The sequence below is a fragment of the Saccopteryx leptura genome, chromosome 4 (genome assembly GCF_036850995.1).
Source record: "Saccopteryx leptura isolate mSacLep1 chromosome 4, mSacLep1_pri_phased_curated, whole genome shotgun sequence".
Lineage (NCBI taxonomy): Eukaryota > Metazoa > Chordata > Mammalia > Chiroptera > Emballonuridae > Saccopteryx > Saccopteryx leptura.
The window spans coordinates 201,295,156-201,320,127 of NC_089506.1; the positions used below are offsets into that span (position 1 = coordinate 201,295,156).

Sequence of the window (24,972 nt, forward strand, 5' to 3'; positions counted from 1 at the left end):
ATATGGGAGTTAATGCTTCCTGCTCCTCTCCCCCTTCTCTTTCTCTCTCTACCCCCTCTTCTCTTTAAAATGAATAAATAAAGTCGTAAAGAAATCCCCTTAAACTATACTTACAAGTCAAAGGATTTTGAGAAGCCCTACTAGTGAGCTAAAATTACATTTATAGATGTAGATATAAGGGCTTATTTCCATTTTTAAGTGAAATCTGATTATAATTCTAAATATCTGATTCTAATTATGAATTCTATTGTATATGGGAATATAAATATCTGAATTTTTCTCAGAGGACTTGGTTTACATCCAAAGATATTGGCAGTGGACCCTAAGATTACCTCAGGAATTGCATCATGCAGCACTAGATTAAGGAAAAATGCTGGAGTTAAGCATTTTGGATACTGATAAAATTATCAGAATAGAAGCTCAAGGGAATTGTCACATGTAGTCCATCGTGGTTTTATATGCATTATTCTGAAACTTGTTTGTACCTAGGCAACTTTTATACTTTTGATGTATCATTTAATAAAAAAACATTAAGCAGCTCACCTTTGTGCAGAGGGTGTTTGTGTGATTGTCCTGCCATCACAGATGCACCCCAGAACCTGCAGGTGGCTCTCTGGGCCTTCCTTTGGGGGCTCCAGCAAACTCGTTGTTGGCGAGTCTAGTGTAAGGTTGAGGAAGGGGGACTTCTGATGTCTGTGCACTTGGTGTCAGCCACCTCACCTTGGGACAGTAACTGCCGAGGTGGCAGTGGTGGGGCTGCTGCAGTCAGTCTCTGCAGGGGACAGTGGAAAAATCGCTGGGGCCATACGTGGGTTTATTTAGTATTACATTTTTATGTTTGGAAAAGAAAAAAAACATTTTCAAAATACTATGAGACTTTTTATAATTATCCGCAAGGGAGGATCGTGGGCTAAGATATTCTGCTCTAGAAATTTCTACATTCAGGATTTTTCAACAGCCAATTAATTTATAATCTAGTAGTTTAAAAAGATGCATGGGCTGAGACATTTAAAAAATAAAGACAAATATAAATACAGAGGACCCACGAAACTGTTCTCATAAACTAAATTAGTACTTATTGCTGGTGGTTTTCATGGGTTGTTGGGAGAGGTTATCTTTTGGAAATGCAGGAGAAAAGTTGGATTACACAAAAATAGTATGTGAATTGAAACTAAGGACGGATTTAGGAAAAGCGGAAGTTTAAAACTTGGACAATCTAAAAATTCACAGGAGCAGAGGTGGCTTGTGAAGATGATAAATTTAAGCTTAGCATAGATGTTTGCATAGAATAAACTAACAGCTTTATAATTATGTGCAAGAACACATTTGTATGTGACTCACATGCTTGTATGATTATGTAAAATCTGATGTGTTAACCTAAAGCCAAGTGTACACTAAGGATTAACATTTGTGAGGATATGCCTTTAAAGGCATTTAGAACAGTGCTTCCCAGACACTTGGTATTTGATTTTTATAATAACTTCTACAAGGATGTGTGGTCTTCATTAGTTTTTTTTAAAAATCTCCCACCAGAATGTAAAGTAGTACAACCATTATGGAAGAAAGTATGGTGGTTCCTCAAAAAACTGAAAATAGAACTACCTTATGACCCAGCAATCCCTCTACTGGGTATATATCCCAAAAACTCAGAAACATTGATACGTAAAGACACATGCAGCCCCATGTTTATTGCAGCATTGTTCACAGTGGCCAGGACATGGAAACAACCAAAAAGCCCATCAATAGATGACTGGATAAAGAAGATGTGGCACATATACACTATGGAATACTACTCAGCCATAAGAAATGATGACATCAGAACATTTACAGCAAAATGGTGGGATCTTGATAACATGATATGAAGCAAAATAAGTAAATCAGAAAAAACCAGGAACTGTATTATTCCATACGTAGGTGGGACATAATAGTGAAACTAAGAGACATTGATAAGAGTGTGGTGGTTACGGGGGGGAGGGGGGAATGGGAGAGGGAAAGGGGGTGGGGAGGGGCACAAAGAAAACAAGATAGAAGGTGACAGAGGACAATCTGACTTTGGGTGGTGGGTATGCAACATAATTGAACGACAAGATAACCTGGACTTGTTATCTTTGAATATATGTATCCTGATTTATTGATGTCACCCCATTAAAAAAATAAAATTATTATAAAAAAAAAAAAAAATCTCCCACCAGAGTGGTATATTTGTTAGAATTGATCAACCTACGTTGACATCATTATCACCAAAAGTCTTTAACTTCTGTTAGGGTTCGCTCTTGGTGTACATTCTCTGGGTTTGGACAGATGTATAAGGACATGGTATCCACTATTGTGACGTCATACAGAGTAACTTCACTGCCTTAAAAATCTCTTCGTTCTGCCTATTCATCCCTCTTCCCACCCCAGTCCCTAACAACCACTGATCTTTTTAGTGTCTCTATAGGTTGTGCCTTTTTCAGAATGTCATCTATTTGGAATCATACTAGTATGTAGCCTTTTCAAACTGGCTTCTTGTACTTAGTCATGTGCACTTAAGGTTCCTTCATGTCTTTTAATGGCTTGATAGCTCATTTGCTTTTAGTACCAAATGATATTCCATCATCTGAACATAACAGTTTATTTATACATTCACCTACTAAAGGACATCTTGATTGTTTCAAAGTTTTGACAGTTATGAAGAAAGCTGCTGTAAACATCTGTGTGCAGGTTTTATGGACATAAAGTTTTCAGCTTATTTGGGTAAATTCTAAGGAAGATGATTTGCTGGGTCATATGGTAAGAATATCTTTAGTTTTGTAAGAAACTGTATAGTTTTATTGAGATTTTTTTATTATTATTAAGTGAAAAGAGGGGAGGCAGAGAGACAGACTCCTACATGCACCTCAACTGGGATCCACCAGGCAAGCCCCCTATGGGGTGATGCTCTGCCTATCTGGGGCCATTGCTCCATTGCTTGGCAACTGAGCTATTTTTATCACTTGAGGTGAGGCCATGAGCCATCCTCAGCCTCCCCAGGCCAACTCACTTGAGCCAATTGAGCCATGGGTGTGGGAGTGAGAGAGTGAGAGGGGGAAGGGTGGAGAAGCAGATGGTTGCTCTTCCTGTATGCCCTGACCAGGAATCAAACCCGAGACATCCACATGCTGGGCCAACAGTCTACCATTGAGCCGACCGGCCAGGGTTTTTATTGAGAATTTTAAGACCCTTCCTGATAGAGGTAGGGAATCTGGAGTTACCAAGTCACCAGATTTGGGAACTGGTGGTGAAGGAGAGAGCATTGCAGGTTACTGTGCAATGTCGTACCTGGAGAAGCACAGGGCCGTCATGAGTGAAACAAGTGCCTTTTTTTTCTTCTTCAGATTTTATTGATTTTACAGCGAGAGAAGAGAGAGGGGAGAGAGGGAACAAGAAATGTCAACTCATAGTTGCTTCACTTAAGTTGTTAATTGATTGCTTGTCCTATGTGCCTTGAGGTGGCAAGCCGAAGTCCTTGAACCAACGACCTCAATGTTCCAGGTTGACACTCCAAGCACTGCGCCCCCCACAAGCCAGGCCAGAAGTGCTTTTGTATAGGAGAGAGGGGGCTGTGAGCAGCTCTCTGGTGAGCAACGAGGTCCCTTTATTCACAAGGAGGCAGAGTCCTGTGCAGACCTTGAGCTGGATGACTCGAGTGCTGATACACTTTTAACCCTTTGAGTAGTGAGCTTTTTTCATGCTCGCTGCCCCCCGGGAGTGAGTTTTTTTTTCCAGAAAATGAAATTAGTTCCAGTTACAGTTTTAATAACTTAAAATTAAGTTTGTTTGATAACCAATTTATGGAAATAAGAAGAACATACATTTGCCTTTACTGCTGTAGTTCAAAGTTTAAAGATCGTACTCTGGATGGTTAGGAGGCAAGAAGACGTACATGAACATTCATGCTACTCAAAGGGTTAAATAATTGTGAAGCACACACAGGAGTAAACCATGCTTGGACCCAGTCTTTGATAGTATTAAAAACTAGAGGGGATTACACTTTGGAGCTTTTCTTAAGCCAGTGGCAAATAGAATGGTCTTTGATAAGAAGACTCCCAAGAGAAAAACCGCTCCTCCGCCCTCGTTTCATGAGTTCACCGAAAGCCCGTTAAATGGCACCTCACAGACAAGACCTGCCGAGGACCATACTTGACAGTTCTCGGTCAAAACAACATTTTTTTTAAAGTAACTTTTTTTTTTTGTTTCACTCAATCTTAAAATAACTGGATTTTTGAGCCATGAGAAATAAAATGGAGGCATCTGATTTAATTATAAGTGCACTTTTGAAGATTCAAACCTCTGAGCTTTTCTGCATTGGACAGATATTTATTGAATGACCGTTGTGTGCACATTCTTTTTCTGAGTACCCGTATTTCCCCATGTATAAGACACACCCTTTTCCAAAAAATTTGGGGTCTAAAAACTGGGTGCATCTTATACAGTGGTTGTAGATTTTTTTTTTTTTACTTGGATTTCCCGCTTTTTCACACAGATGAGGATTTGTATGAACTTTATGATGAATAAAACGAGTTCAATAACTTTATGTAATACATTTTTTTTCAAATTTTGGGCTCCAAAATTAAGGTGCATCTTACATGTGGGAGTGTCTTATACATAGGGAAATACAGTACTTCTAGAATGTACCAGCAAGGTATAAAATCCTTCATATAACTCCTTCACATGTCATATTTAACGGCTCAGTGGGGAGTTGAGGCAGGGATTCTAACCATCTGTGCTTTTCCTTGAGAAAACAAGCTCAGAGGTTCACCAACAGTCCCAAAGCTGCCTGGCGGGCGCTTAGCAGGTCATGAGTTAAAAACCTCCGACTTGGCATCAGACAGGCGGAGTTTGAATTCTGGCTTCATCGCTAACTAGCTGTGCTACCTTAGCTGATTATTTAACTCACCAAACTTGGTTTCTCAACAAACAGCAAAGGGGGGGAGAGAATTTTTTTTCTTTAAAGTCCCTGTTTGATAGGGGTGTTATGAGGATTAGGTGAGACAAGGCAGTAAAACTCAGTGTTTGCTTACCAAGTTCTGTGAAGAATCAAATGCAACCCCTTTGAAAGTGCCCACGTTAATGCCCCTGGTTAAAAATGCACTTCTTACTGGGAGGCAGCGAGTTTGATTCTGACAGCCTGCTCCGGACTCGCCACGACGGGAGGGTACGGACCGACTTAGTTTCCCCCCTTCCTTTCAGCTCTGCTCCACTGCATTTCTGTGCTCGCGCAGGGACAATTTCCATTCCTTTTACAGTCTAGACATTAAAGGGCACGTGGGGAAGCAGCCCATTCATCATTTGCTGAAGAACTTACCCCTAACTTCCCCAGCCAGCTGAATACTATCTCTTAACTCTTTGATTTCGGCCCGTTGGTGGGTAGGGTGCTGGGCTTGGGTGTTTTCAGGGTGAAAACCAGGTGACCTTGATGTTGGAGGGATGAGGAGGGTTTAAGAGGGCCCGGAAGCCTGTAGGCAAACGCTGTGGGCAGGACAGGCTCTCACTCACCGTTATGTCCCCAAGGCCTGGCGCCACTCTGCTTGGTTTCATGTTTGTTGAGAATAATAGCTAACAGGAAGCAATGTCACATGGTCATTTTACATCGGTCATCTCAAGGGCTATTTACAAATACTCAGAAATAGCTGATGTTATCCCATTTTACAGGTAGGGAAACGGAGACACAGGGTTCAAGTTACTTGCTGATGGTCACAGCTAGAAATTGGTACAGGCAGGTTCAGATTTAATTCTCCTGGGCACTTCCCTTTAGAATCTCTCAGGATTCCCTTTAGAATCATGGCGATGGTGGGCCCAGTCCCAGGAGCTGGGGTGCTTCTCTGGGACCTCAGTGTTTTGCCCTGCAAATGAGGGTATCAATCAAGTTGCCCACCATCACCTGCCTCCTTACTTGGGGAGGGTTTGTGGAATAAGACGGGGCATGTGCCCAGCACAGAGCTTTGCCAGGGTCTTCAACTCCGTTAACCCTCTCCCCACACCCTCTGGTTGGAAGAGTTGGGACCAGCATGGGACTGGGGCTCTGCCACAAGCAGGGGGTCCCCTCGCCACCCCGCCTGCCGCCGTTGTCGGCCGCGGGAGGGCTGGAGTGTGTTTAGGGGTGTATGCCAGGTGAACTTGCTGTCGGAGGGATGGAGAAGGGCCCGAGGGGGTCTGCGGGGCAGAGCTCTCCTCTGCGGCCCCTCCCGCGCGCGCCGCCGCTCCGCAGGCCGCTCGGCACCATATTTAGTCAGCGGGAGCGGGCAGCCCCGGGCTGGTATGCGGGGCTGGGAATTCCGCAGGAAGGAGCCCGCGCCTGCCCTTTTTGGGTTGTCTCCCGCCCGCCCGCCCGCCGCACTCGGGGAGGGAGGACCAGCTGGATCGGGAACCTCGGAGTTCGTGCCACGGGGCGTCCGGGCTGCCCGCGGGTCCCCGGCCTGGCGCGGGGCCAGCCCACCGCCTCGGCTTCCTTTTATGGCCTGTGTGCGTGCGTGTGACAGAGCGGAGAGAGACAGGGAAAGACGGACAGCCAGGCAGAGGGAGTGCGGGAGACTGGAGCCAGAGACGCAGAGATCAGAGAGAATGAAACGTACGAGTGAGACAGAGACCAGAGACAGGGAGACCTGCGGGAGAGACACAGAGACCTGACACCGAGCGAGGCGTATGAGAGACAGTGAGAGAGGGACAGTGATGGACAGAGGGACAGCGATACACGGTGCAAGAACAGGCAGAAAGCAAAGAAACGGATGATGAGATGGAGAGGGAGAGGGCGAGAGAGATGAGGAAGTGAATAGTGGTGCCGAGAGGGAGAGAGACGGAGGTAAATTCTTGCAGCTTTTTCATTCGCAAGAATTTCTTGGGACGGACAGGAACAGTTGGAAGGTACTTGCAAGGCCCGGGTTGCACCCGCATTCTCTTTAGATCCTGACGTGCACCTTGCAAATTACCGTACATCACTCACACACGTTTCAGATGCGGACACTGAGGCTGGGGGGGGGGGGGGGGGCTGACTTGCCCGAGGTCACACGGGCAGCGAAAGGAGCGCCCGGGGCCTTAAGTGACAACAGTGGGATTTTTTTTTTCCTTGGGGGAGGTGAGGATGGCAAGTTGGGAAGAGTAAAAACTTCCCCGTTCTGCACAATTCCCAGCAGTCAGAGGCTCCTGCCTTGCACTTTGCAAAGTTCAAAAAATCCCCTTTTCTAGCCTTTATGCAGCACGACCGGCTCCCTTTCCAGACAGCGGGAGACGAATAAAATGAGTGGGGCGGGGACCGGCCAACTCGACCCCCCAGGGCGAGGAAGCGGTTAAAGCCCCTTCGGCTGAAACGGACTCAGGGAAGCAATTCTCAAACATTCCCTATAGACGCTGGCCACTCGACCCCTTACTCTAGGGACCCGGAGTTTCGCTGACTGTCCCCGGGCGAGGTGGGGTGGTGGGGGTGTTGAGACACCTGCCCCAACGCAGCTGCGAGGTGCGCCCTTTCCCCGACCCTCCGCCTGGGCCCCTGCTCGTCTGCCCCACCTGCGCGGTTCTTCCAGCACCGCAGGTGCGCCCAAGGACCTGGACAAAAGCCCCGCTTCCCTGGCCCTGCAGGGGGCGCTGCGGAGGGAGCAGCGCTGGACCCTCCCCCACTCCGCCCTCCGGGGCGGACTCCCCCTTTCCACCCGCGGGCAGCTCCGGGTCTATAAAGAGAGGCGTCTCAGGCGAGCTGGGAGATTTGGACGCCCCTGCCTGGGAGGTGTGCCAGATCTGGGCTCTCCATCCCGTTTCTTCTCCGTTATCCCCGCAGTGGGAGATCTGTAAGTAGTGTCGCCTGGTAGGGGGAAGGGGAATTGGGTCAAGGGTTTAAGGGTCCTCCAGAGCATCCAGGGGCTGGCGAGCGGTGAGGTGAAAGGGTAGGGGGGCCAAATTTTTATGTCTCTCTGCCCCATCACCCTAGATTATCCCCAAACCAGCAATGATAAGTATCACTTTGGGGGGTACTTACGACAATGCTCGGGCCCAACTCCCATTACACTAGACAGAATAACAAAAATAGAGAGTCCCAGGTATTCTTGTTATGAGGCAACTCTGGAAGATGAGCACTCTTACGAATCTCAGAGGTTCAGCCTCAAAAGCCAGGCTTCTAACTTATTCTAGGCACAAAAAGAGTGCAGCGGAACGTCACTGAAAAGTCATTTTTGTCACATAGTCACCCCAAGTGTGTGGTTTCATGGGGATTGGGAAGCGCTGCTTAGTTCTGATAAGGCATAAACTCAGTTAAAAACACATGGGCACATACTCCGCGGAGAGGGCAGTGTTGTTCATCAGAGGATGTGCATGTTGATAACCCTGGAGTGAGAGGCTGGTTATGAGCCAGTGCATTATTTCAGCCCAGTTTTCTTCCAGACCCCCTTCCCTCCAAATTTTTAAAAATTCATCCAGGTTGACCCTAGGAGCCTCAAAGACCCAGAACAATGCCAGAGTCTAACTTTGCCTCTGCCACCTGCAGGTGCATTATATAAGACTGCACCGGGGTTTTCTGCAGTTACTCTCATGCCTCACAGAGTGGGCAAAGTAAGAAAAGGTATGGCTACTACTGTCAATTGTAACTTTTCTCCCCGCACAGAGAACTGGTGAGGATGTTGCTGCTTGAGGCAAGGCACCATTCAAAGCCATACTTGTCAAGCAGTAAGAGAAAATATTTAGAAACCCACGGCAGGAAACAATCAATTACAGTATTAAGAACTAATGGACTAAATTGCCAATGGGCCAGGGTTTGGCAAAGGGAAGGCAGGCTGGCCCTTAGTAAACTGCTCTGCGTAGCTTTTTTGTTTGTTTGTTTGTTTTGGTTCAGTCTTCTTGGTTTGTTTGGTTTTCTTAAAGCTCCCATTGTAGAATCTTTATAGAAAGGGAGCTTGAAGATGCTGAACTAAAAGTCATTAGATGGCAGTGTATAAAATAGGATGTCAAATATCTGTGGACCATTGGCAGTCTTTCCTTGGCCCTTTCCCACTGAAGTCGCTACCATTGATGGAGCACTGATGTGCCAGGCACTGTAGCAGTGTTTGACTTGATGTGTCGCAGTTAATTATTACAACCACCTTTTGAAGGAGGCATGATTATTCCTGATTAATATACAAGGCAGCTGAGGCTCCAAGAGGTTCAGTATCTTGCCCGGTATGACACAGCTAATAAATGGTGAAACTCACTTTTGGGTCTGTCTGATGCCAACTCTATACCTTCAACCCCCACCATCCTTTTTTTCTTGATCATGAACAAAACTTTGTTGGAGTCAGGTTGCTGGCAGATCCAAATGTTTCCAAGGAGGAGAGTGTTTATCATCTCTTTGAAGAAAACATAAACTGACCTTTAGAGAATTTAAAATAAAAGGCACTGTTTGTCCCCCGATGGTGTGGTCATCAGCTGGCCCGATGAGCTTAGGTGGGCTGTCATCCCAAGAGTCTATCTATAACATGAACTAGCTGGGTTTCCTCGATAAACTTCTGGGCCGCCTTGTAAACACCGTGTGTGTGTGTGTGTGTGTGTGTGTGTGTGTGTGTGTGTGTGTGTGTCTGAAATAGATGTTATTCCGTACAAGGTAGTTGTTATCATTACTTTTCTGTGTGAGGGCTGAGATTGAGGCAGACATGCCCATTTATGGTAGCATTTTCCATGAGGCCATCCCCAGCCCCCTTGCAAATTAGCCTTGTATTGCAGCTTTATTGGTTGGGTCTCTGGGGATTTCTCTGCCCTTGTCCTTTCGTTCAGGACCAAGTGGAGGAGAAGGCATTTGGAGGAAAAGGGAATTAGTTTTTCCTACTCCTCTTTTATTTGCAAGTTTTATTTCTGGGGGTGGGGGGATTGTCTCCTTTTCTCAGTACAATGGATCCAACAGGTGAATATTATATCTCTGGCACAACCATGTGATTCTCAAATCAAATATGTTAGATTTTGCTGGAAAACCAAGTCCAATTTTAAATTCATTGGAATCCTAGACTGTCACAAGCAAATTTAGAAATTATCCACCCTGGTCTTCCCAAACCTCAGTTTTCCTGTCTGTAAAATGGAGTTAATGAGGACAGCTCATGTTAGCCGAGCCCTTTTGCCAAACATGTGCGAAATCCTTTACTGGCATCATGTTACTGTCTTCACAACAAACTCTTGGAATAGATGCTATCATTATGGGTACTGTTTTACAAATGTGGAGTCTGAATAATGTGCTCAAGATAACTAGCCAATGAGGAAGACAGAATTCTACAAAGCTAGCTCTTTCTAACTCCAGCGCCTAAGGGATGACCCTGTTGGAAGGATTAAATGGGATAATGCCCATCGAAGGATGGAGCCGGGCCCCTGGTTAACGTAACGTCAGTGGATGGTTATTTATAACATACATGACCAGAGACTTTAAAAATCTTGTTCAATGTGACACAGCTTTTACTTGGCAGAACCAGGAAGCCTGTTGTGTGGTCTTTCCATAAAGAAGAAATATGTTGCCAATTTTCCTTTTGTGTGATCTCTTCTTGTAAACTCAGTTCTTATTGGAGCTAAAAGTGGTGATTAGAATCTTCTATTTCAAAGTAGTCATGCTCCCTCACCAGTGTCGGCAACATTACAGATTCCAGTTATATCAGCCCATTTGTGACTCATTCAGGGTTGTGAAGCGTCCTTTAAGAGCTTCCACCTGGGAGTGGAAGAGGGCTGTCTGGCCTGCTCAGCTGGGCTCTTCTGCTCTCTAAAGTCTCCTGCCTCCACCTCCGACTTCAGGCACATTGATTGAAACTGGGCCACACGGTGGAAGAAAGGACAGGTTGGGAGAAGGCCTAGCAGGAATCTGAAAGAACTTTTGTGAGGGGTCAGAAGATGCAGGAAGAAACGAGTGCTGCTCTTTGTATCTGTAGGAGGAAGTTGTGTATCTTTGACTCATGTCAGCAACCCAGGGGCTCTGGAGGAACAGTCCTCATCAACGTCCCTAAGACGGGCCATAGCGCTTGCCATCTGCTCACTCCTGCAGGCTGGGGGACTTCTTCCCCTCTGCTGGTGAAGCGTGGGGCCAGTGTCTGAGTCCACCCGGTCACTCTAGCCAGTCCCTACTCTCCAGGGAGAACGCCGGTCTCCCTGGCCCCTGCTTCCCCTGCCTCTCCATCTGTAGATGTCATCATGGTTAATGTATTCCTGTGCTTCTTTCTAAAACTTTTCTCTGTCACATTTTCTTTTGCACAATATTGGCCTTCTGTAAATTAAGCTTTTTTCCACATAGTTACATATTTTTGGTATCTTTCTGGTATCTTTCTATTTCAGCATTTTTTTTAAATCAGCTGGATAACACCGTTACATGGAAGTATAGCATCTTACTGAAATACCCCCTTATTGAAACATACCAGTTTCATTCCCCCATTTCTTAAAACAGGACACCAGGGAACATCCTTGTGTGTCTATTTTTGTCTAATTATATGAGTATCTGTAGGATGAATTCCCAGCAATGCAATTGCTAAGTTAAAGACCAGGCACATTTAAAATGCATAGGTATAGCTGAACAGTTCTCTAAAGCCACTGTAAATTTAAACTTCTAGTGGTCACATATGAGACTATACATTGATTTTTTTAAGCAGTGCTATGCCAACGTGGTAAGACACAAAATACAATAAGGCTTTAGGGCCTGAAATAACCAGTTCTCTCTATCCCCATAGCATCTTCCGGAAGAGCTACCATGCCTCTTGCTAACCAAGCTCTCTTTGTAGGGAGGAGAAAAATAATTTAGCTTTACTAACTAAAAGAACTTCCTTCTGGAGTTACTTTAAAAACAGTACATGGGGTCCTCGGGTTACGACACTCTCAACAATCCACGTGTCGAGTTTATGATGCTCACTCCCATAAAAACTTAAAACTTAAAAAATGGAAACGTGGGCATTTCAGCTTTGGCTGTTAGCGTCGCAGTTATGGACTATGCAGGCGAACTATATTGTTTGGTTGTGCATGGCGGAAGCATACGCACTAATGCAGTGTATGGGTGAGAGAGTGGGCGTCCCCCAGTAGCTTACCTACTGGGCACTGTTAGAAGTGCAAGTGTTCCGTTTGTGTTAGGCTAGGGTGTGTTTTGACTTACACCAAACTTTGGGTTACGTCACTATCTTAGGAACGGAACCACGTCATAACCCAAGGACCTCCTGTATTCAAATGATTAGGCAGGTGTTATAAAGCAACATTGATATGGCAGGTTCACCACTCACCTTTTTCTTGTTAAGGTGAAGTCAGGCTGCCTTGGAAGGATGGGGAGATGATTTTGGAAGATGAGGGGTGTGTTTGGTGGGGAAGTGGCCATGGGGCCGGGTCATCAAGCAAAGAAGAGATTTTCTGTTAAGAGAGATTGGGTGTCAGATCTTGGTACAAATTTTAGCTCCAACTTTTATTTTATTTTATTTTATTTTATTTTATTTATTTATTTATTTATTTATTTATTTATTTATTTATTTATTTGTATTTTTCTGAAGCTGGAAACAGAGAGAGACAGTCAGACAGACTCCCGCATGCGCCCGACTGGGATCCACCCGGCACGCCCACCAGGGGCGATACTCTGCCCACCAGGGGGCGATGCTCTGCCCCTCCGGGGCGTCGCTCTGCTGCGACCAGAGCCACTCCAGCGCCTGGGGCAGAGGCCAAGGAGCCATCCCCAGCGCCCGGGCCATCTTTGCTCCAATGGAGCCTCGGCTGCGGGAGGAGAAGAGACAGAGAGGAAGGAGAGGGGGAGGGGTGGAGAAGCAGATGGGCGCTTCTCCTGTGTGCCCTGGTCGGGAATCGAACCCGGGGCTTCTGCACGCCAGGCCGACGCTCTACCACTGAGCCAACCGGCCAGGGCCAGCTCCAATTTTTAAATGCAAAGGCCTTTCATTTTACTTTTCTGGACCTTGATAGTATTGTGGGAATAGTAAATAATGCCCACCTTGCTGAACGCTTATGAGGCATGGGGAGTAGATTTTTATAATAAATTGCCTGCCTGATAACCCATGAATAGAAGGGTCCCAGTAACTATAGCAGCTATTATTATTTTTGTGTGTGTGTGACAGAGACAGAGAGAGGGACAGATAGGGACAGACAGGAAAGGAGAGACATGAGAAGCATCAATTCTTTGTTGTGGCTCCTTCGTTGTTCATTGATTGCTTTCTCATATGTGCCTTGACCAGGGGGCTACAGCAGAGCAAGTGACCCCTTGCTCAAGCCAGCGACCTTGAGCTCAAGCTGGTAAGCCTTGCCCAAACCAGATGAGCCCATGCTCAAGCTGGCAACCTTGAGGTTTTGAATCTGGGTCCTCTGTGTCCCAATCTAACACTCTATTCACCATGCCACTGCCTGGTCAGGCACAGGGGTCCCCAAACTTTTTACACAGGGGCCAGTTCACTGTCCCACAGACCGTTGGAGGGCCACCACATACAGTGCTCCTCTCACTGACCACCAATGAAAGAGGTGCCCCTTCCAGAAGTGCAGCAGGGGGCCGGATAAATGGCCTCAGGGGGCCGCATGCGGCCCGCGGGCCGTAGTTTGGGGACGCCTGCTAGCAGCTATTATTAATAACAGAGTTAGAGTCCCAGCTGCCTCGTGGGGACAGTTTGGAGCTGGAGAATGGATGCATCTGGGAGTTCAGTTCCTCTCCTGCTTCCTTCGGCACACTTGGCTCCTCCCCACCTGGGCCAGGCCTTGACCTAATTTCTCTGCCTCAGAGGCCCTTCCAATGGGGCCGGGGGTTGTGTTCTAGATCAGCCCCAGAAGCTATCATTTTGCCCACAGGGCATTTGCAGTGTGCAGTGATTTCACTGTGGGGGTGGGTATCTGGTACCTAAATTCAGACTTCCAGGTCTGTTGAACGTCAGGCATACACGACGCACATCCTCGCTAGGTGACACAAGCAGGAGTCGAGCTGCCACCCTGTTTGGAGAGGGCAGGAGGGCTCTGGGTCACTCTGCATGGCTCACCTGCCCCTGGCAGCATTCGGGACTGTGTCCAACATCTTGCACAGTGGCTTCGCACTAGAATCCCGAGGGAAGCTGATGATGGGCAAATCCTGTACTCTTTGGGCTCCAGAGTATTGTATTCATTTTTCATTAATTCAGGAGCAAAAGGGGCAAGGCCTTTTACCCCCGAGTTCCTCTGGGGAAAATTAAACCAATGCTAAAACAAACTAAAGCAGCTGAACATTCTCAGTTGGTCCAATTTCAACCCTTCGATCCAGAATCACAGATACAGTAAAGTGTTAGAGCTAGGCCAGCCCCCCCCCCCTCCTTTTTTTCCTACCAAATGAAAACCGTAAGGCACAGAAAGGGAGAGTGACTTGGCTCAGGGTCACCCAGCGAGTTTGGAGCCGTGCTGGGATTTATAAAGGCTAACAAACAACTCCTCTGTGCTCCAAGAGTGAAGCCGTGTGTGGGTGGTAAGGAAGCCAGGACCGTGCAGGGCTGACACACTCAGCTGTGTCAAACATTGCTAATGCCAACAGCGACAGAGTCCTTTTCATCAGAATGTTCAAGAGCAGCGCTTGATCCTGAGCTGTACTTAGTCTTCATCAGTCCTATGTCATAACCCTGGAGGTGTCCTTTCAGCCCTCGGAGCTGATGCAAGGCGTGGACAGGGAGGTGGAGGAGAAGGAGGCCTTGGAGGAAAGAAGCAAGGGGCTCAGGGTCCTCTTAGAGGTTTGGCTATCTGGGCAGCTGTCTCTTGTCTGATCTGATGTGACCTTCCGCAGGTGACATTCCAGGTTGGTGTTAACTAAGTAGTGACTGTCCTCAGTTTTATTTTGGGTTTTTTTGTTTGTTTGTTTGTTTTTTATATATTTTTTTGTATTTTTCTGAAGCTGGAAACGGGGAGAGACAGTCAGACAGACTCCCGCATGCGCCCCACTGGGATCCACCCGGCACGCCCACCAGGGGGTGACGCTCTGCCCACCAGGGGGCGATGCTCTGCCCCTCTGGGGCGTCGCTCTGTTGCAACCAGAGCCACTCCAGCGCCTGAGGCAGAGGCCACAGAGCCATCCCCAGCACCCGGGCCATCTTTGCTCCAATGGAGCCTCGGCTGCGGGAGGGGAAGAGAGAGACAGAGAGGAAGGAGAGAGGGAGGGGTGGAGAAGCAGATGGGCGCTTCTCCTGTGTGCCCTGGCCGGGAATCGAACCTGGGACTTCTACACGCCAGGCCGACACTCTACCACTGAGCCAACCGGCCAGGGCCGACTGTCCTCAGTTTTAATTGTCTTTTTTACTCTAAAGCAGTGCTTTCCATGGGTGGGGGCAGTTTTGTCCCCCAGGGGACATCTGGCAATGTCTGGAGACACTTTTTGGTTGTCTTGACCAGGGGGAAGGTATGCTTCTATTATCTAGTGGGTAGAATCAGAGATGCTGCAATGCACAGGTTGGGGCATGCCCCTAACCCCCATCAAAGGATTATCCGGTCTCAACAGCAATAGTCTTAAAATCGGAAAACCTTGCTTAAACTAAGGACCAGCAGGGAGCAGTAGGCCAAGTTTTGCTCCCCTTCAACACAGGAAGAGCTCTATTCCAGGACTGTGGTCTCATCTCTGCTGCAATTTGCAGACTCCTTGTCATTCTGTGCCGGGCCTCACCAAGTGCCTGATTGTCCACCACTCCACACCCGGAAAGCTCAAGATTGTGGGTGCGTGCCGAGGCAAATCCTTATAAGAATAAAACCGAGTTATCCAGAGTCTTCGAGTTGGATGCCAAGTCTGATCTAGGATGTGTCCCACGTGTAGCTGTATTTCTCTCAATCCTCAAATTCTCTGCCTGGTTCGAAGAAGGTGACCAAAGCAGAAAAGATCCCTTTGAGAGTATATTTTTATTAGATTTCACCATAACTAGCTGTGCCATGATGGGCAACTTACTTAACCTCTCTGTGCCTCTGTTTCCTCATCTTTTTAACCAGAGATAGTGGTGCCTCTCATGGAGTTTCTGAGGGATTAAGTGAGATAAAGCTAGCACTCAATAAAATTTAGCTGCTATGATTACTAATATTGCGTTGTTAATTTGCTAAGCTCACGGAATTTTTCTCAATGGCCAGTCTGTGGGATTTCAGTGTGTAGAGGCAATAGGGGTCTGGGGCCCAGTGTTTTGGGGAGCTCTGGGTTTGAAGGCGCGTGAAGTAGCTTTCTTTTTGGGGACCTGCCAGGATCTTGGATATCCCGATACTTTTTCTGCTTCTCAACGAGGGGGAGGGAATATGGAACACTTCTCAAATAGATTTATTTTAAAAAACATTTTTTAAAAATTATTGATTTTTAGAGAGAGAGAGGGAGGGAGCAAGATCATAGTTGTTTCACTTTAGCTGTTTATTGATTGCTTCTCGCATGTGCTTTGACCGGGCAAGCCTGGAGTTTAGAACCATCAACCTCAGTGTTCTCGGTTGACGCTCTATCCACTGCGTCATCACAAGTCAGGCTTCAAGTGGATTTGACCGCAGAACTGGTTTTCTCTTTGAAAAGTGTGTCAACCTCCCTGAATCCCACCCCACCCCCACCCCAAATATTTGAGGGGGTTAGGGTTCCAAGGAGCACACTCTGGGAAACACTTTTCCAGGGTGAAGCCAAGCTCCTCTTTTCCTTTTCTTTCTTTCTTTCTTTCTTTCTTTCTTGTGACCAAAGCAGATGTCACACATCATAACTGTCACAGGCATAAAAGCCCTGGGAAGCAAGCCAGCTTCTCTGTCTCCATTTTTGGACAGAGACAGACTCTTTGCACTTGATCTTGTTTGTGTTTTTGAATCCTGGATTATACAGGGTTCCTGGCAATGGGGATTCCTGTGTCCTTTTATTTTTTGGTTGTATATTTTGCTCTTTTCCTGACTTAAGGCGGCTCACCGACGTCACCATTAGATAGAGCCCACTCAGTGGTCATGCTGCTGGGAACAAACAGAATGCATCTCCCGGCTTCCTCAGTATAACCAGTGACCACTAAAGCCTTCTTATTGATTGAGCAATAATATTGATTGTTTAATACTGCCAAATTACACAATTATACAGTGAAGGTGGGAAATGATATGTTCTGTGTATTTTACCATAATTAAAGCTAAAAAGAAAAAAAGAAGAAAGAGAACCAAAACTTTTCATGGGCGTGTACTTTATATCCGGAAAAAGATTCACGTACCTGTGGGCACAGCTGGTGAATTGTCACACAGCACACACACCCAAACCATTGGTGCCCAGATTAGTGAACAGAACATCGGCCCACAGGCCACTTCATGTCCCATCCTGCCAGTCATGACTTCTGACTTCTAGCACCGTTAGTTGATTTCATCTGGTTTTGAACCTCTTAAAACCAGTCACACAGTATGTCCTTCTTGCATCTGCCTTCTCAAGTGTGTTTGTGAGGTTCTTATTGTGGTGTGCACTTGATGTGGGTCCCATTTTGAGTGTATATTATGTGGTATTGTGTGCTCAGTGCCTTAAAGGCTCAGTTCATTTATTGGGATTACTCCACTGAGCTTCTGCCAAACCCATCAAGCTTGTGTGTGGAGCAGAAGAGCATGGTATGCAATCAGACCTGGGTTCAAATCCCAGCTCTGCCACCTTTTTTGGCTGTGTGACTTGAGGCAGATTCCTTCACCTCTCTGAGCCTCGGTTTCCATATCTGTAAGACAGAGCTTATCGTAAACCTAACTCCAGAGGCTGTGGTGACATGACTTGCTGACCTTGCCTGTGAGGGACTTAGCCCAGGGACCGGAAGGGGTCCTTGAATGTTAACCATCGCTATTGGTGTCCCGAAAACTCCACTCTGGGTTTGACATACGGGCCAAGTGGAAGATGCTTACAGGATGGAGAGAGTTTTATACATTTTATGTAGCAATATTTTTCCTTTTAAGGAAAGATGTCAAACACGAGCAGAACAGTATTTATCAACATCTGAGCTGATCTTGCTCCCTGCCCACATCCCATGTGTTTCCTCCCGGCACTGATCATTTTGAGATAAATCCCAGGTTTGTCGTTTCCTCTATCCATACTTCCAAAAGTCTCTAAAAGGAAAGAACTCTTTATAAATCACAGTATCATTTCACACCAAAGGATTTCACATTTCCTAATATAAAATATAATGAGTTGGCCCTGGCTGGTTGGCTCAGTGGTAGAGTGTCGACCTGGCGTGCAGAAGTCCTGGGTTCGATTCCCGGCCAGGGCACACAGGAGAAGCGCCCATCTGCTTCTCCACCCCTCCCCCTCTCCTTCCTCTCTGTCTCTCTCTTCCCCTCCCGCAGCCGAGGCTCCATTGGAGCAAAGATGGCCTGGGCGCTGGGGTGGCTCCTTGGCCTTTGCCCCAGGCGCTAGAGTGGCTCTGGTCGCAACAGAGCGACGCCCCCAAGGGGCAGAGCATCGCCCCTGGTGGGCAGAGCGTTGCCCCTGGTGGGCATGCCGGGTGGATCCCGGTCAGGCGCATGCGGGAGTCTGTCTGACTGTCTCTCCCCATTTCCAGCTTCAGAAAAATACAAAAAAAACCCCAACAAAAAACAAAACAAAACAAAAATATAATGAGTCAATGTTCAAATTTCCACAATTATCTCATAAGTTTTTCATTTGGGAGGGCTTGTTAAAAAAAAAACAACACAAAAAAACCAAACCAAACACCTTTTTCCCTGACAACTCTGTTTAATTCCTCAAAGCTTTCCATTTAAGCGGTGGCTTCTAAAAATGTAGTCTGTACCTTAATTTGTGATTTGCCCTGTGTGTATGTGGGTGTTGGGGTGAGGGGGAGTTCTTTTCCTGCCTTTACCTGTGTTTATCTTTTATTATATTCATTTGGCTTTTTCATTATGAAAAACTTCAAACAAATTTAGAAGTAGAGAGAATGGTTTGACAACCCCCTCCTGCATACCTGTCACTCAACTTCAATTATTATCTCACCTGAGCCAGTTTATTTCATTGCTGCTCTCCTCTCATTTCTCTTCTATGTCCCCCCTGATTTTTTTGGTATTTTATCTCTTAAAGAAACCGAAACCAAGTCATTTGTCCTGCGCTTTTGAACTTTGTAGCATGCCCATGATATTGTTGAGCATGTACCCGGTGTCCTGCATTTTCTGTACGCAGGTGTTAGATCAGAGGCTTTGTCAGCTTTTGGGCCCCACCTCCTTTTTGTAATCATTGGTGGTAGTGCTTACACTTCCTATGACCTCCCATTTGGAGACACATAATATCTGGTCAATTCTTTCTTATTTTTTTAGTGAGAGAGTGGGGGTGGGGGGGGTAGACAGACAGGAAGGGAGAGAGATGAGAAGCATCAACTTGTTGTTGTGGCACCTTAGTTGTTCATTGATTGCTTTCATCATATTGTTCCTTGACCATAAGGCTGTAGCCGGAGCCAGTGACCTTGGGCTTCAAAACCAGTGACCATGAGGTCATGTCTATGATCCCATACTCAAGCTGGCAACCCTGCACTCAAGCTGGTGAGCTGGTGCTCGAGCCAGATGAGCCCGCGCTCAAGCAGGGGGCCTTGGGGTTTTGAACCTGGGCCCTTAGCATCCCAGATCGATGTTCTAGCCTCTGCACCACTGCCTGGTCTGGTTGATCAACTTTTTTTGCATGTGATATATTGAGATTAATTAGTAGGTTCCGGTAGTGCCAGCCTGGTTCATCCATTATAAAGTTCTTCATCTGTTTTTCTCAGTGGGTCCAAGGGTGTGGACTGCAGACCAGGATCCTTAGCCTCACCTGAGATCTTGTTAGATGAATGCAAATCCTTGGGCTCATCCCAGACCTACTGACTCAGAAGCTTTGTGGGTGGGCCCAGCCCTCTGTAATGTCACAACCTGCCACGTGGCCCTAATACGTGAGGAAGTTGACCACTGGCTTAATGGTAGTCATTGCCAAGGTCCATTATTTTATTAGGGTTTACAAAATTGCAACATGGTTTTATTGTTTTGTCTACATTTATTAACTGGAATTCTTCCAAGTAGAAGGGAGTGCGGTTTAATTACAGTGAAAGTAGAGGAAGCAGAGGAAGCTGTTGGGCCTATTAAGTCCCAAGAAAAAGTAAAAAACAAATTTTTAATTGAATTTACTGGGGTGACATTGTTTAACAAAAGAAATGCAGAATATGTGATTGTTAAACCCAGGACAGTGTATGTCCTTTACTATTCTTTATTTCCCATTTTCAAATAATGGAAGTGATTATTCAGATTTAGGGAATGATTTATTCATTTCTCCATCTTTTATTTATTTATTTATTTATTTATTTTATTTTTTACAGAGACAGAGACAGAGTCAGAGAGAGGGATAGATAGGGACAGACAGACAGGAACGGAGAGAGATGAGAAGCATCAATCATCAATTTTTTGTTGTGACACCTTAGTTGTTCATTGATTGCTTTCTCATATGCACCTTGACTGTGGGCCTTCAGCAGACCAAGTAACCCCTTGCTGGAGCCAGCGACCTTGGGTCCAAGCTGGTGAGCTTTGCTCAAAACAGATGAGCCCGCGCTCAAGCTGGCGACCTCGGGATCTCGAACCTGGGTCCTCTGCATCCCAGTCTGACGCTCTATCCACTGTGCCACCACCTGGTCAGGCTCTCCATCTTTTTTTAAAATGAGCTACTAGATCTGATCTCTGAAGAGAAATAACCATCCCTCTGTGCAAATCAGTTGCTCGTTTTGATTATTGTCATTTTCATTTCTGAAAGAGAAAAAGTAGGTACTGGTGCATCTGCCCCTCTGACTTTGCCTTGCAAAGTCCGCATTTCAGGGATGGCTCCTCAGCTCCAAAGTCCACTCATGGAACATGGGGCTTACTCCTTCTCTGTGGGATCTGGGGCCCAAGTGTGAGGACTATCTCAGTGAATTCAGAGAAACTATGATTTATCCTCTGCTAAAGTAGGGACAGCAACCACACAGTACCTCCTGGTGGCTGTATATCCTAACTCTGCCTGCACCTGAGTTCTTTGGAGCACAGCAGCAGTGGGTGGGAGAGGGAAGGTGGGGCAGATCGGAGGAGCTGGGTGAGAGCAAGTGTCACCAGGGCAGGGCAGCTCCTTGCAGGTATGGCCAGAGGGTCTGGACTGGGCCACTGACAGGCCTATAAAGAGCCTGTTGCCTTAGTAACCACTTCGTGGACACATCTAAAAAATGGAATGGGGAAACTGTCACAGATGGGCTCCCCATGTTGAGAAGACATTTAACAACTTAAAAAAAAAACCAGATTTCTCCTTGTCAATTATTTAGTGACCTTGAGGAATAATTTGTATAAGGAAGACAGAACCAATTCAATGTTTCGACACCCCCTCACTTCTTAACCAGTTTTCAAAGTGATGGATTTGTTCCCCAGCATCTTAGATAATGTTCTAATCATCCCCTGCCTATAGATAATGTTTTAATCATTATGAACTCATGAGTTTAAACATATTCATCTTTCAACTTGAGTATTTTTCTTACTGGTTTTCAAACTGTCCTATATTAGACCACCAGATAAAACTGGAGTATGATATTTTAGTATGTAATTTTCTAGACTTTCAAAAATTTACCAAGCCTGACCAGGAGGTGGTGCAGGGGATAGAGCATCAGACTGGGATGTGGAGGACCCAGGTTCGAAGCCCCAAGGTCACTGGCTTGAGTGTAGGCTCACCAGTTTTGAGCGTGGGGTCACTGGCTTGAGTGTGGGATCATAGACATGACCCCATGGTCGCTGGCTTGAAGCCTGTGGTCGCTAGCTTGAGCAAGGGGTCACTCGCTCTGCTGTAGCCCCCCGGGTCAAGGCACATATGAGAAAGCAATCAGTGAACAACTAAGGAGACTAAGTAGCTACAATGAAGAGTTGATTCTTCTCATCTCTCCCTTCCTGCCTGTCTGTCCCTATCTGTCCCTCTCTCTGTCTCTGTCACACACAATACAATGTGTCTGTAAATGTACATATATACAGGGGGTCCTCAGGTTATAACATTTTGAGTTTACGATGCTCATTTCCATAAAAACTTAAAAAAATTGAGACATGAGTGTTTTGGCTTACTCATTTTTTGTATTTTTTTTTGTTTGTTTTTACAGTACAGTATATTTATACCCTTTTCCTTTTTCTGTGGCTTAGTTGTGTTTTTATGTTCCAGATTATGATTTTACAACTGTGTTAGGATAAGTAAGTGACTTAGGCTAGGGTGTGTTTCGACTAGGCTAGGGTGTGTTTCGACTTACACCAAAATTCAGGTTGTGTCACTGTTGGAATGAAACTCTGTCATAACCCGAGGACCCCCTGTACATAGAAAATTATGAGTCTATTATAAATATTTTAATTGGATTTATTAGTCTATATACAGTAAAACTGATCAACTTTTAAAAAATTAACATTTTAAGTGTAGAGCCCAATGAGTTATGACAAATGTGTACAGTCATGTAAATCACCATCATAATCAGGATTTAGAACATTTTCATCACCGTGAAAGCTCCTTTGTGAGTCTTGGCAGTCAGTTTCCTTCCCTGTCCCCAGCAGCTGCCGATCTGCTTTCCGTCACCATAGCTTTGCCTTTTCTAGACTTCCTTATCAGCGGAGTAACAGAGCATACAGTCTTCTGGGTCTGGCTTCTTTCACTGAGCATACTGCTTTTGAGATCCATCTATTTCATGGTGCAGCTTGTTTCTTTTTATTGCTGAGTATTCCATTTATATGTGTTTTCAACTTGGAAATAGATCCCAAGTATATTTGTATGGCCAACAGTCACCTATTGTATGATTTTAATGATATGGAATGCCCAGAAAAGGTGAATCTATGGAGACAGATCAACTAGTGGTTGCTAGGTGTTGGATGTGGGAACAGGGAATGACTGACTTCAGATTGGCTCGAGGGAACCCTTTCGGCGGTCATGAGAATGTTCCAGAATGTATCGTAATAATGGACGCACTTTCTGTAAATTCACTAAAAAGCATTGCATTGCACATTTACAATGTGAATTTATGACCAGTAAATGACACTTTAATAATATGTCTATGTTTAAAAAGAGAAAACAATCTTTGTGTGGCATAAATAAAAGTCCGCACCTTGAATTTTCAGTGGAATTACAGCAGTCTGTTGACTGGATGCTCTACAATTTAACAAGGCCATTTGGATTGCTTGCAGGTTTGGCTGTTCCAGAAAGCACTACAGTTTACATTCTTGTACATCGGTTATCACTTACCTGTTTCCTTAGGCTAACTTTCTAGAAATGCAATTGCAGGTCAAAGGTTAGGCATAGATTTTAATAGATTCCATAGATTCTATCGTAAGGGTGATGTGTGCAGAGGCCCGGCCCCTAAACTCTTGACAACACTGGATATTATCAATGGTTTTCACCTCAGCCAAGCTGATAGGTTAAAAAATCAATGTCTCATTGCTTTAACTTGGGTTCCTTCATTTACTAGTGAGATTGAACATCTTTTTCCTATGTGTCTTGATCATAAACTTAATTAAAGTTATAAAACCATAAATATGACAAAAATACATAATAGAAGGTACACCTATGTTCAGGGTAGTATTATTCTCAATAGCTAAAATGTTGACATAACCCATGCGTCCATGAATGATGAATGGATACTACCAGATGGAAAGAAAACAAGTGTGGTAGCTCCATACAGTGGAGTATTATTCCTCCTTAAAAAGGGGCGGGCATTCTGACACAGACAACAACTTGGATGAACCTTAAGGACATGATCCTAATTGAAATATGTTAGTCACAAAAAGACACTGCATGACTTCACCTATATGTGGCACCTAGAGTAATTGAATTTCTTGAGACAAAGTAGAGCAGTGTTTGTCAGGGCCTGGGAGGAGGGGAGAGAGGGGAGTTATTACTTAATGGGTACAGAATTTCTGTGTTGCATTTGGAGAGTTCTAAAGATGGATGGTGGTGATGGTTATGCAGTAATATGAATGTACTTAATACCACTGAAGTGTATACTTGGAAATGGTTAAGAGAGTAAATTTTATGTATATTTTACCATAATTAAATTGAAAAAAATATAATAGAAAATAAAAATCCCCTCATAAGTGTACTTGATGAATGCATATTTCTCGTTATTTTGCCTATATGGAATCGAAATATTTTTAAATATAAATGGGATGTTATACCTACTGTTTTATAATCTCCCCTTTTATTTCATTTTTAAAAATTTACATACCAGGCCCTGGCCAGTTGGCTCAGTGGTAGAGCATTGGCCTGGTGTGCAGGAGTCCCGGGTTCGATTCCCGGCCAGGGCACACAGGAGAGGCGCCCATTTGCTTCTCCGCCCCACCCCCTCTCCTTCCTCTCTGTCTCTTTCTTCCCCTCCCGCAGCCAGGGCTCCATTGGAGCAAAGTTGGCCCGGGCGCTGAGGATGGCTCCATGGCCTCTGCCTCAGGCACTAGAATGGCTCTGGTTGCAACAGAGCAATGCCCCAGATGGGCAGAGCATTGCCCTCTGGTGGGCGTGCCGGGTGGATCCTGGTTGGGCGCATGCGGGAGTCTGTCTGATTGCCTCCCCGTTTCCAACTTCAGAAAAATATAAAAGTACAAAAAAAAAAAAATTTACATACCATACAATTTATCCACTTAAATTATGTAGTTCATTGGCTTCTAGCACATTCCCAGAGTGGTGCATCCATTGCTACAATATTTCAGAACATTTTCATTAGCCCAGAAAGTTGTCACCCTCTTATTCTCTCCCAGCCCCTGGTAACCACCAATCTACTTTCTGTGGATTTGCTTATTCTTGATATTTCATGTAACTGGAATTATACAATATGTGGCCCTTTGTAACTGGGTTCTTTCACTTAGTATACATTTTCAAGGTTCACCTATGTTGCAGTCCATATCACTTTTATGGCCATATTACTTTTTATGGCTGAGTAATATTCCATTGTCTGGATAGACCACATTTTATTCATCCATTCATCAGCTGATGAACAATTTTGACTTTATACTTTTGGGCTATTTATAAATAATGCTTCTATTAACATTCTCATGCAAGTCGTAATGTGAACGCATGTTTTCATTCCTCTTGGGTTACAGCTAGGAATGGACTTGCTG

General features: G+C 45.4%; 1 protein-coding gene across 3 annotated transcripts in view; it reads left to right on the top strand.

The window, feature by feature from the left end:
* The first annotated feature begins 7,716 nt into the window (after positions 1 to 7,716).
* Positions 7,717 to 24,972, top strand: part of MYH11 (myosin heavy chain 11) — a 134,028-nt gene continuing 116,772 nt past the window's right edge. For all 3 annotated transcript variants that reach the window (XM_066382551.1, XM_066382553.1, XM_066382554.1), the window contains exon 1: positions 7,717 to 7,799. The gene's annotated coding sequence lies outside the window, so the exon portion shown is untranslated. The remainder of the gene's footprint in view (positions 7,800 to 24,972) is intronic.